This window comes from Brachyhypopomus gauderio, chromosome 16 (assembly GCF_052324685.1).
Source record: "Brachyhypopomus gauderio isolate BG-103 chromosome 16, BGAUD_0.2, whole genome shotgun sequence".
NCBI classification, from domain to species: domain Eukaryota; kingdom Metazoa; phylum Chordata; class Actinopteri; order Gymnotiformes; family Hypopomidae; genus Brachyhypopomus; species Brachyhypopomus gauderio.
The window spans coordinates 14,025,556-14,033,226 of NC_135226.1; the positions used below are offsets into that span (position 1 = coordinate 14,025,556).

The 7,671-nt window shown below is 40.4% G+C and overlaps 2 non-coding genes across 2 annotated transcripts; both read left to right on the plus strand.

The window, feature by feature from the left end:
• Positions 1-1,430: 1,430 nt before the first annotated feature.
• Positions 1,431-1,503, plus strand: trnav-aac (transfer RNA valine (anticodon AAC)). Its single transcript has one exon. It is a non-coding gene; the product is annotated as a tRNA-Val (tRNA).
• A 530-nt stretch (positions 1,504-2,033) lies between these two features.
• trnav-aac (transfer RNA valine (anticodon AAC)) lies at positions 2,034-2,106 on the plus strand. The gene has a single exon. It is a non-coding gene; the product is annotated as a tRNA-Val (tRNA).
• The last annotated feature ends 5,565 nt before the right edge of the window (positions 2,107-7,671 follow it).

The following is a 7,671-nucleotide window of genomic DNA, read 5'->3' on the forward strand; positions in this document are numbered from 1 at the left end:
GTGTACATTTGCAATATCTACAGATATATTTGCGTTTATATGTATATATATATATATATATATAGTCCATAGTAGTGAACGACCATTCTACTCGGATTGCATTTTCAAAATGCATTTTGACAGTTTGACCGCTGTTGGTATCGTAATGTTATTGCAAACAGGAGAGGCGCTATTTCTCCCTTAACATTTGAATACTGACATATTTTTTAAGTGTGGTGGAGAGGATGAAAATTACATTTCAAACGCATTATCACGGAATGCATATTAAGCGAATGGCATTTTAATTACAATTTTGATACAACCTTTGCATGATCACATGAACTTGATCATTAAAATCGAGAAATACATTTTCATTTTAATAAAGGCAGAAATAAAGCATCAAAATGTATGAAATATGAATAGACGTCTACCACATTGCAAATGTAAATGGAAATATTTCATTTAAATTTTGAGCTCAAAGTTGCTTGTATGAGTGGAACATGTAAATGCAAACGCGTATTACATTTTCGTTTTAATATTGAGACCGAATAACCTCCATACAAGTAAGATTAGCTAACCTTGCTGAGAAAAGCGGGGCCCAGCCCAGTTTGTAAGCATTCCGTTACGTACAGATCCATGCTCTTAACTTGCAGCATGAAACTGACAAACAGCACTGCAGCTTCAAAAAAACGTACTGTAGCTTAAAATTAATTTAACATCCAGTGAGATTCATAACTGTCAGTCTTGATAAAGTAACATTGGCCCTCTAAATATGACCCAAGCCATTCGAGTATCAGGCATATGTAATATAATACTTAGACGTCTGTATTTTGGTTAATGTATTAAATAAATAAATAAATAAATAAATAAATAAAGTTAATTGATAAACCCACTTTCTCAGTGATTTTAACATAACATGGAGATTTGAGACAGGACTGAGCTGATGTAATATATACATGATCTCTTTTTCATGTGTGGCTCAATGGCAAATGTTTGTTATTTTTCAAATATCTTATTGTTCACAGCCTACAAATGCGTATCTAGTCCAGTAGCCTATAGCACGGATAGGCAACACTGCTGCTGTCGTGCTATTATTAACGCTCTTGTAAAGCTAATACAGTGTGTATCAGCTTATGTCCTCCACCAACAATAGCAAATATTAAACTATTAGGAATGTTTCAATATGATAAAACACTGGATATTATAATCGATAAAGTGTTCAAAGAAAGTCTGTGTCCAACTCTGGTGAAGTCAGTCGATATCAGAAATTATCTGGTGGCAAGGACGTAAATAACCGCTTTAGCGCCCACTGTTTAAACTTTAAAGTGTTCTTAGTTTACTGTTAGACATAGTCAACTAGCTAACTAGCTAGCTAAGAGAAAATGCACAATAAATAACGTTTCAAATGTGTTTGTCAAGTGACGTCATACAAAAAAATGTGTTGTATTTAAGTTCCCGTAGTGTAGTGGTTATCACGTTCGCCTAACACGCGAAAGGTCCTCGGTTCGAAACCGGGCGGGAACAACTTTTGTTTAATCCTAGCGGAACAATAAATAGCTTTAACCTTGGCACCCTCTTAAGTGAAATGTCTTTGTCAAAAAAGAGAAAGGTGGTCACAGAGTGTCGGATTTTTCAAGACAAATGGAAAGTTCATGTGTTTAGTCTGTGGGCGGTCTTATTTCTAATTTTGGGAATAGTGACAAAATAATTTGTTGCCATTAAGAACGCAGCTAACATGACTGTATTCAGAAGCTGTCTTTACACTCTGTGCATTGCTTATCACAAGCTCTTAACCTTAAAAGACTCCAGGGGAACCCTGTCTAGTAATGTCAGAAAGAATGGTGTCATTGTAGGAGCTTCTATGAAAGCTGACGTCCTTCTGACGTATCAGTATGCTGCAATGGAAGAATATGCAGCAATGGAAGAGTATGTACTGAAGAGTAAACTGTCTCCATAAACAGTAGCTAAGAGAGAATACACAACAAATAACGTTTCAAATAACGTTTCAAATGTGTTTGGCAAGTGACGTCATACAAAAATAAAGCTGCATATAAGTTCCCGTAGTGTAGTGGTTATCACGTTCGCCTAACACGCGAAAGGTCCTCGGTTCGAAACCGGGCGGGAACAGCTTTTGTTTAATCCTAGCGGTAACAATAAATAGCTTTAACTGTTCCCGTACTGCACCGAAATGTTTCAAGAATTTCATGCAACAAAACCAGTAAATAAAAATGACACGGGCTATTATTTAATCGTTCATTTAATAACAATTTGTACAAATAACACTCAATATGGAAATCATATATCCTATTTAAATGTTTGCGTACAGTTTACTTTATTATAAGCAGACTACGACTTTCTTTACTATACTAAGTATTACTACGCCTTTATAGCCTTTATATGATGACAATGTGTATTCTTACCACCAGGTGGCAAAATAACCCAGTTGAACCAGTTCTAAGACTCTAAGTACTATTCTGATCCTAATATACACACTCTGGCCACTTTATTGGGTACACCTTGCTAGTACCGGGTTGGACCCCCTTTTGCCTTCAGAACTGCCTTAATCCTTCGTTGCATAGATTCAATAATGTACTTGAAAATTCCTCAGAGAGTCTGGTCAATATTGACATGATAGCATCACGCAGTTGCTGCAGATTTGTCGGCTGCACATTCATGAGGTGAATCTCCCATTCCACCACATCTCAAAGGTGTTCTATTGGATTGAGATCTGGTGACTGTGGAGGCCATTTGAGAACAGTGAACTCATTGTTCAAGAAACCAGTCTGAGATGATTCACGCTTTATGACATGGTGCATTATCCTGCTGGAAGTAACCATCAGAAGATGGATACATTGTGGTCATAAAGGGAGGGACATGGTCAGCAACAATACTCAGGTAGGCTGTGGCATTGATATTGTCTAATTTTGGTGAGCCTGTGTGAATTGTAGCCTCAGTTTCCTGAAGGTTGCAGCTCATCCGTCTTAAGATGCTCTTCTGCATGCTTCGGTTGTAATCTGGTTATTTGAGTTATTGTTGTCGTTCTATCAGCTCAAAACCAGTCTGGCCATTCTCCTCTGACCTTTGGCATCAACAAGGAATTTGCGCCCACAGAACTGCCGCTCACTGGATATTTTCTCTTTTTCTGACCATTCTCTGTAAACCCTAGTGATGGTTGTGCGTGTAAATCCCAGTAGATCAGCAGTTTCTGAAATACTCAGACCAGCCCATCTGTCACCAACAACCATGGTACATTCAAAGTCACATCACCTTTCTTCCCCATTCTGAACTAAATGCATTGAGTTGCTACCATGTGATTGGCTGATTCGACATTTGGACAGGCGTACCTAATAAAGTGGCAGGTGAGTGCGTATATAGTGCAGTCTATAACACTCCCAATACAGACGCCCAGACACACACGCGCCCACACCACGCCACTCACTCGCTCCCAGTCTCCTGCCTACTGACAACACCCTCTCATCAGCACATTAGTATTCCCTGCCCTCTTTACCTCACTATACAGTATAAAACCACAGGTCCAGAGATCCAGTGCTGTGCATCAGTGTATCACTAGAGGAAGCGCGACTAAGCAGACTTTGCTTTGTTTATGCATCTAGTTTTGCGTCATGGATATTAAAGACATGTGGCTTCCTCCTTCACCTCCTGCTATGTCCTTCCTCGCAACACCAAGTACCAAGAAGAGAGAAGGAAAAGAAGGCAGAGAACCTCTTAAACTGGGTCTGATCGGTTCTAAATATTTATGTGATCCTCCAGGAACTGGGGTAAATAACCGCTCCATCTGTTGTTTCTCAATTGTTGATTCGGTCTCCTGTTCCTAATTGGTTGATTTTCACACACATTTGGCAGATGTTCATACCCAGAGCAGTTTACAGAGGTACAGGGGAAACCCCCACCTTCCTATGAAAAGATGAACCAAATCCCCAGTACTGTCCTGCTTCCTATTTATTTCAGACTTTGTTCGATGTTTACATGTTTATAAAAAGACAAACACTCTGTGTAAGAGAGGAGGTCACACAACAGAGATTTGTGAGTGGCACACTAGTCTGTGGGCAGTCTTATTTCTAACTTTGGGAATAGTGACACAATAATTTGTTGCCATTAAGAACGCAGCTAACGTGACTGTATTCAGAAGCTGTCGTTACACTCTGTGCATTGCTTATCACAAGCTCTTAACCTTAAAAGACTCCAGGGGAACCCTGTCTAGTAATGTCAGAAAGAATGGTGTCATATTGTAGGAGCTTCCAGGCCTATGAAAGCTGACGTCCTTCTGATGTATCAGTATGCAGCAATGGAAAAGTATGTTGCAATGGAAGAGTATACTGCAATTGAGAAGTATGCAGCAATGGAAGAGTATACTGCAATGGAGAAGTATACAGCAATGGAAAAGTATACTGCAATGGAAGAGTATGCTGCAATGGAAAAGTATGCAGCAATGGAAGAGTATACTGCAATGGAGAAGTATGCAGCAGTGGAAAAGTATACTGCAATGGAAGAGTATACTGTAATGGAGAAGTATGCAGCAATGGAAGAGTATGCTGCAATGGAAGAGTATACTGATGATGGAAGAGTATACTGATGATGGAAGAGTATGCAGCATGTAAGAGTAAGCTACAATGGAAGACCATGCTGAAAGAGTATAAGCATCTCTGTTATATCATTATTCAGCAGAAGGTTTTGTCCCATACAGTTAGTGACGTGCTCAATGCACTTGCCAAGAGTTACAGGGACCATAGTTGCTGGGGGAAGTGACTAAGTAAATGTGTTATCTGCACAGTTGTAACAGAGCACTGGTCCCAGCCACAGGGGGCTTACCTACTTCCAGCCACACACAGCCACTGCCCCTCTCTCAATCACCAGTGTATTATTACTGTTTGCACCTGTCTCTTGCTTGTTTGCTCTCCTTATAAGCCCACAGGTAGCTGCTATCCACGCTGCACATTGTTGAGCCAAGCTGGAAGGATCTCTGGGACTGTTGGTTACTAGCCCTCTGGGACCGGAGGTTACCAGCCCTCGCTACGACTGGCACTTCTCGGTCCCTCTTATTCAACTATTTTCTGTATTGTCAGCTTTTAGTTTTCTGTTTGTATCCGTGTACTTCTGTGTTGTGGATAATAAAGATTATTCCATACAACCATGGTCTCATGGGACCTCACTGCTGCCATCACTGTAGTACACTGTACGGTACAGCAGCCTAGAGTCATGCCAGCATTGTGGCTGAGCAGAAGAATGTATACATATAATTGAAATAGGACTGGGCCTTGAACCTTGGGGAACACCACAAGTCACTGGCACTATTTGAGAAACCTTATTATCTGTTTCAACAAAATTATTCCTGCCTTGTAGACATAAACTGAATCATTTGAGGACCATTTATGAGAGTCCAACCCATTTCTCAAATCTCGCTGGCTAATTATTTATTACATTAGTGAACGTTACAATCATTTGTTCCGAGCATCGGACAGATGAAACAGATAATCATTCATCACATTACATTATCTTTGTCGTTTTGCCATCTTTCATCCTTTTATAGCTTTGCGCACCAGAAAGCTTGGCCTTTTTTGACATATTGGCCGGCGGCTGCTATGCTGTTGGCTAATCTATGGTAATGGGTTTAACGTTAATCCCGTTGTCACTCCTTCCCTCCCAAGGCCTATCCCCCACATGGAGGTAAGTCTAACTAGAGCGTGAAGACAGGGATTTGATGTGCCAGGGGGATTACTGGCACATCACGGAAAATATTAGAGGCTTATATATTAGATTATGGCATTATGATGTTGTGGTTTTTTAATATTTCGAAAGAATAGTATAAATAGTATTAGTAAAAAAATGTAAAAATTAGAAAAAAAAATTTCCTTCAGTTGGGGCTGATAGTGGCCCCAGCATTCGCCTATGCCGCCAATGAGAAGGGCAGTCTTCAAACAACAAATAAAGAGTTTTTGAAACTTCCACTGCAGTTCCTAAACTTGCCACAAGAGAGCAGCAGCACACCGGTGTCCATCGAGGCCTTTATTTACGGCATTTGGCACTCTCTTCCAAAGCCATTTGTGTGCTCCCTTAGAATCGAACTCATAACCTTGTACCTGCGTGTCGTTATGATACATTAAACCACTGACTATAAACTGCCATTTGTCATAAAATTATATTAAATGAAACAGGCTTCTCCAGAAGATTAGGGTGTGTCTGAACAGCAAATGCCATAGCTGTATGAAGTCGCTCTTTTTACGAACAGTGCGCGAACTCTCAGTTCATTGAGTCTTCTAGCAAACCCCCATTAATCATTCAGCCAACTGTTTGGACGTTTATCCTATGAACCTACATTTGTGAGTAAAACTTGATTCTTCGGCTCTTTCGTTTTATTTAGTGTTTTCATACATCTATAGTATCTCAACGATCATGCCTGGGACCAACATTTTGAGAACACTGCACTCTAGCTGCCCCAAACTAACGGGTTGTATTGTTTTTGACTGCTTGTTTGAAGCAGGTCCCTCTGAAGTTACTCAGAGCAAATGAGGAACAGGGAAGAGGACCAGGGATCTAATTAAAAAATGCTTGATGTACGAAAATCTAGACACTGCTTGCCGTCGGCCATACTTAGAATGACAGAAAATACACAGAGCTGAAATGAAAAATAAATGCCTTGGTAATATAAAAAGAGTTGTTTTTTATGTACACATGTGAGATCACCTTATCCAAACTCTGTTTTAACCACAAAAAACTAAATGCTGATAAGTGTGAAGACCCAGCATTGTGCACAGTGGTGCTTCTCTGTGGTGCTACTGCTCTGTCTCCTGACTTACCCATTTTGAAGATTTACCTTTCCCACACTCATTTACTTCAGTCATAATGGAGGTTAAAGGTAATCTTCATATTGCCTGGACATAAGGGACTGCACCGGATAACAAGACCAGTCCCATGCCATTATCTATAATGAGAAAACACCATTAGCACAATATAAGGACTTTGAATCAATATGGCATAGAACGGGGGGGGGGGGGGGGGGGGGGGGGCATTAAAGGTCACAAAGGTCAAACTGTGAAGCACTAAAGCTCTGTATCCTGCTGTAACAAACCTGATTCCCTTGGTGAAGGGCTTCGTTGGTAGGTGTCACTCCTAAGCACTGCGACGTAAGCCAGGGTGATGCTGGAGTCAAGAAGCTTGGCATCAATTTCATAAAAACCTACGAGAGGTCGTTCCGAGGTATTCCACGAGACATGGGGATTTTCCTACAACCTACTTGAAAGGACTTGAGAAGTCAGTTTATGTACACATCGTGCATCGTAAAAGGGGCTAGCAGACTGTGTTAAATGTGTAAAATAGAATTGGATTTTTCCATGCAAACCGACACACACCAAAGGCAAATTGCATTACATATCTAACGTGTAGAACAACAGAATTCTGATCATTCTACAGAGAAGACCTGAATTCATGCAGCATTCAGAGGTGCAAAAACCGTTGTAGCTTCATTAAGCAACACCAACCTTTTCTGTGTCTTTTGGTCCAATCGGATTAGCCTGCACATGTAGGGTTTGATGATTGTCTGTAATGAATTCTCTTATTAAACTGGTTCGCTTGGGGAATTAACTAATAGTTGAGGTCTATCAGAAAGCTCAGTCACACATGAGAAGGAATCGATAGGTCTTGGGAGACATAGGTTCAACAGGTCACTATGGGAAG